Here is a 5709-nt window from a genome sequence, read left to right as displayed (position 1 = left end):
GGTCCTGTCTTTGACATGGTTCTTTGCAACGCGTCGGGGTTCCGAATCCATTTCTACATACCGAAAGTGAATGGTAAGAATGTTAGCTGTTCAAGAGGTGTATGAGGAGAACTGCTAGAAAAACCCCAATGTATCATGATAAGTGTTACAATGGTTGGTAAAGGAGTCTGCCTTTTTCCCCGCACGCGTCGCGATCGCATTCCAGAGAAATTTAATAATGCAAAAATCATTGCAGTTAGTCTGCAACACCCAGAGTAAATGGAGGAGTGGTTTGGTTATTTCGGAAGTCTTAGATGTGCCTAGGACATTATGAGCTACCCATTGGATCACGATAATTGGTTCTTTTGTAAAGATCACTGATAAACAATACGGTTTTCGGTTGTATTCGCCGTGAAGGATAGTTGCAAACATCGATGCCGGATATTATCGAAAGGTGAATCTCGAAGGTGTACTCCTTGGTTTGTAATAGGAATTTGAAGTACCTCCTCAGAGATGATTTCCATAGTTAATTCATGCTCAAGATCCGTTAGCACGGACAAAGAATTGTCCGTTTTGGAAATAACCGCTTTTATAAAATAACAAGACCAATTCTCTGGAATAAAATGTTTGCTTATGGTGTAAAAGAGGGTACCATCCTCGACGTAATATTTCAGTGTAAAAAAAAAGGATGAAAAAGACCATTTTGAAAATTTTCCATAAAATTTTGCTCAGGCACGAAACTTCGAGTGAGGGCCATTAAAGATGGAGTGGTGAAAAATTATTTTGGAAAAAGGAAAGTTAAATATTTTGAGGTGTCTATCCTTGGTATAAATAGCCACCCATCCGAAAATGTAAAAGATACGTTTCGAGGTGTCACAGGGTAGTTAGACCACGTGTATCTTCTAAGATGTGCGCAAAAGTGGATGAAGTGTAGATGAGAAGAATGGGGCATGTGACAAGGAGTGCCTTTTTTTTTTTTTTTTTTTTAGGGGTAAAATAGAAGGACAAGGAAAATGTAGATATACTATCACAATAGGATGTAAGAACGTACAATGGTATGGAAACACAACATAATGTTACGATGACTTAACTACAAACCTAAATATTAGATAGAATTATATGCCACATTAACAACATGACTATAACAAAACAACCGAAAGCATGAAAACTTGAGTAGCATATTCAAGCCGCCGCTGCTCAAACTTTTCTAGTGTATCCATGAATCTTGAACTTGGAGTGATCTAAAAAACGTTTTTAGAATAAGAAGTGTAGAGGGAAGAATAAGAAATGAGTGAATAGGGAGGAAGAGTTGAACTTATTTATAGGAAGAAAATTTCCGTTTTCCACCATTTTCTCGACCGCTTTTTAGATGTGGTTCATGACCGTTTTCGACCGCTTTTTTAGATGTGGTTCATGACCGTTTTCGACCGCTTTTAGATGCGTTTTCATTATCGGTTTATGAACGCTTTTATAAAACGTTAGTTTACGCTTAAAATTTGTTGTTTAAGTATGACATTTAAAATATATTTATATATATAATTTATTATTACCAATATATGTTCCTACCTATATACTAAAATATTAGATATAGCTAATATGTTAAGATAGAAATATTTAGGAACCATGTACTATTAAGCTAGAAAATTCAAACACGTAAATAAAGTATCTAATAAAAATATTATACAAGACCAGAATAAAACTAGCTACTGATGATCCTCCTCGCGTCAGAGCAGAGTCCCTGGGCCGCAGAAGAAGAACCAGAGTCCCGCGACGTCGCGGCAAAGACGAGCTCCCGTGGAGGCTAACTGCTCCCGGATATCACCAAGAGTATCCATCACCGAGCTCGAATCGATCTTTGGCTCGCCATGAACATTCAATAAACCGGTTCCGCGAGTAAAGCATACTTGTCCCCGAATGTAGTCATGGAGGCTCTCATTTCCTGTTGGAATTCACCCATGCCGTCATCATCGACTTCGTGGCGAAAGTGGTCATATCGGTCCTTAACTTCGCCCAAGGTACGCCTCATCGATACCGGGCGAAAGTGTACATGTCTCGCACCAATCGCTCACTGCACGTAGGGCCTCTATGGGTTGGGTGATCTTACTCATGGCAGTCTCATCAAAGTATGGTGGGTGAGAGGATCCTACGCTTAGCGTGCTTTCGGCAACCCTAGGTGCCGTGGGTTCCCAAGGGTCTTGTATGCATTTCTTAAAGACCAGCATATTCTCATATTGTGGTATAGGGAGTAGTGGGGTGGCGCATGAAATCCCGTGATTAATCATGACTTGCGTTACTAGAACGGCAAGGGGCTGACCTAAGAGTGGCATGTGTGATAATATCAAAAAGAAAGGTAACGATGCGTAAGTTACCCTTCGCCCCCCGGCGATCCGAGAAGGTGGAGGAAGGTCTTGTTGATGTCGGAAGGCTTCGAGGTGCCAATGACGCTCGATCCAGCCATTGAGTCACCGCTAATGGGTTACGCCGCGACCGAAATACCGATATCGCGCATTTCCGTCGATGTTGTACTCTCCCTCGATAAGCGTGTCGAGCATTAGGTCGTAAGTCCGTGGGTACACGGACTGCTGCTGAGTCAGTCCGTGGTCGACCAGTGGAATGCCCGTGATCCCGGAGAGCAACACCGGTGTGACTTCGTGTCGCACACCCTCGACGGTGACCCAAAAATGGTCGCCATTAAAGCTCCCATTGTCGTAGAATTTCATCACCAAATCCTTGAAATAAAGCCCTCCATTTGTATATAACAAACTCTCCCATCCTCTAGAGTGAATTTCATGATCAAAGAATGGAGCAAACATCCCGTTTTCAAACAAATTTCCAAAAAAAATTTCCACACAAATCCGTCTGTTTCCAGCCATTGCTGATCTAAGAGGGAGGATGGCTATGGATTATTGATGAGGGGGAGAATTGGGATGATCTGACGGAAGGAAATTTTGATCGGAGCTGTGAGGGTCTCGCGCGAGACCTGGTTTTAGTGTGGGCCTGTCTCGTGCGAGACTGATTCGAGAGGGGGCAAGATCCGGTTTTTGAGGAAGACGAATCGTGGATTTGTGACGCTGCGGTGATCGGGTATTTCGGGTTTAAATGGACCGAGAAATCGATTTTTAGGTTGGGCCAAAATTTTCGAAAGCCCAAATCAAGCCTAAAGCCCGATTTAACCCTAAAAATCTAAATGCGTACTAATTGACTCGTTTGGACTCGAATTGGACGAATGAGATATCGAAATGATCGGCACGAAAAAAATTCTATCCAATTGTATGAGTCATTCTTGAAAGTCACATTTTTTTTTTTTTTTTTTTTTTTTAAGGAAAGTGTAAGGGTTTTATTTACATACAAGGGAGATATACGTGAAAAACACTGAATGTCCAGGGGAGTCACCATCTTAAATCATAGACAACTGTCATGTCGGCTCTGGAGCGAACCCAATCCAGCCAGACTGTGGCTTCACCTCTATGTATTATGGGGTTAGGGCGGGGACGGTACCATCCCGACCGCGTCTTGCCACGGTCTATTAAAATTGCCCTTTTACATAATGGCTATCCTCAAACCGCCCCAAGGGACTCAAAGTAACCAATTCTAGGGTTGGTCTGGTGGAATCCATTGCCCGTTTGTGTTCCAAGTATGCAACATCTGAGGTTTGACACGCATCCCTTGTGCAAAACTTAATGCAAAGGGAAAAAGGTAACAAAATAAACATATTTACAAGGTGAGTCTTTTAACGTCAGATCCTCAAGACGAATTGAGTCTTTTAACGTCAGATTCTCAAGACGAATCGAGTCTTTTAACGTCAGATTCTCAAGACGAATCGAGTCTTTTATCGTCAGATTCTCAAGACGAATCCCAACCTGTGGGAGAAACGGCGCGGCGACGGAGATTATCCTGCGCAGTTGGTGTTAGACAAAAGTATACCTTAAACTGGCTAGTATCGGATAGGAAGTCAGAGCCTAGACAGAAGGGTGTTTGGCAATGCATACACCAGCCCATCCTTCGCGCACGTCGTTTACGAGCAAAAGAACTACGACCATTCCCTATTCGTGATGAGTGAGACTTACACCAAATGATTAGCTGAAGTTCGCGAGGTAGAGAGTAGAAAAGGGAAGAAAAGGAAGGAGGTGAAATTTTAGGTACCCATCGTTTACCGAAAAGCACGTTTGCTCGTGTTGCAGAATACATTTATACTCCGTTCTGTAAAAGAGTTTTCGTGGACTAAGGTTTCGGCGCTTGCAACCACATACTTCAAAGAACTTTGGAGATCATAAGATAGAAGATGGCCCGGCTACCAAAATGGCGTACTCTCTATAGAAACAAGATTGAGTACGCCAAACGAAACATCTAGTCTGTGTATACTGGATTCTGAAGAAGAGTCTGTTCAACATCTGGTGAGCGTAATTGCGGGTAATGTTTTAGGGCGTTGTCCATTGACTTGAAATTCACCGTTATCTTTTGGATTAAGCAAAGAGATTGCCCCATAATGTTTCACAAAAATTACACAATGAAAGGGCCGGACCATCGTGTTTTCAATTTACCAGAAAGATGTGTAACTGGAGTTGTACAAGAAAACTTTTTTGGCCAATTTTGAAATCCTTACGCAAAATGTGCTTGTCGTGCACTCTTTTCATATTAGCTTTGTAGGATTTCGAGAGATCATAAGCATCAATTCGAATCTCCTCTAGCTCATTTAATTGCAGTTTTAAACTTCTCACCCCTCGATGATATTGTAATTGAGGCTTTTGATGGCCCAAAAGGCACGGTGCTCAAGTTCAACCGGGCAGATGACAAGGTTTTCCAAAACAATGCGGTAAGGAGACATCCCTATAGGTGTCTTAAATGTTTGCTCGGTATGCCCACAAGGCATCCGATAAGCGGAGAGACCAATCCTTTCTTGATGGGTTGACAGTTTTTCCGAATAGACTTTATCTCTGTTGGAGACTTCCACTTGGCCACTCGCGTTTGTGGGTGGTATGGAGTAGCAACCTTGTGAGTAACTCCATATTTCTTCATTAAAACCCAAAAATTTTGTTACAAAATGTGTACCCCCATCATCGATGATAGCTTTGGGAACACCAAAACGAGAAAAATGTTTTCTTTACAAATCTCACGGCACGCTTTATGGTCATTCGAAATGGCATCACGAAAGTGCCTCAATCCATTTGGACACATAGTCTACAACGACTAAAATGTATATAAAACCTTGAGAAATAGGGAAGGGTCCCATAAAATCAATGCCCCAAACATCAAAAATTTCCACAATCAAGATAGGATTTAGGGGCATCATATTTCGTTTGGTAATTCGACCTAGGTGTTGACAACGAATGCAAGCTACGCAATGTTCGTGTGCATCGCGAAAAAGGGTAGGCCAGTAAAAACCACATTGTAACACCTTGGCCGCAGTTTTCTTTCCACTGAAATGACCTCCGCAAGATTGTTCATGGCAAAAGGATAATACGTCGGTGTGTTCCCAGTCGGGAATGCAGCGACGAATGAGTTGGTCGGAACAATACTTAAAGAGGTAGGGTTCATCCCATAAATAATATTTTACAGTGGATAAGAACTTTTATGATCGACGCGACCAAAAGGAGGGGACTTCCTCAGTAACTAGGTAGTTAACGATATCCGCGTACCATGGAGATGAGAAAATAGAGTACAAGTATTCGTCTGGGAAGGAGTCACTGATAGCTTCAGAATCACTATCGATGTCACCAACCAGTCTTGATA

The sequence above is a fragment of the Coptis chinensis genome, chromosome 3 (assembly GCF_015680905.1).
Source record: "Coptis chinensis isolate HL-2020 chromosome 3, ASM1568090v1, whole genome shotgun sequence".
NCBI classification, from domain to species: Eukaryota; Viridiplantae; Streptophyta; class Magnoliopsida; order Ranunculales; family Ranunculaceae; genus Coptis; species Coptis chinensis.
This window is presented reverse-complemented; position numbering follows the sequence as displayed.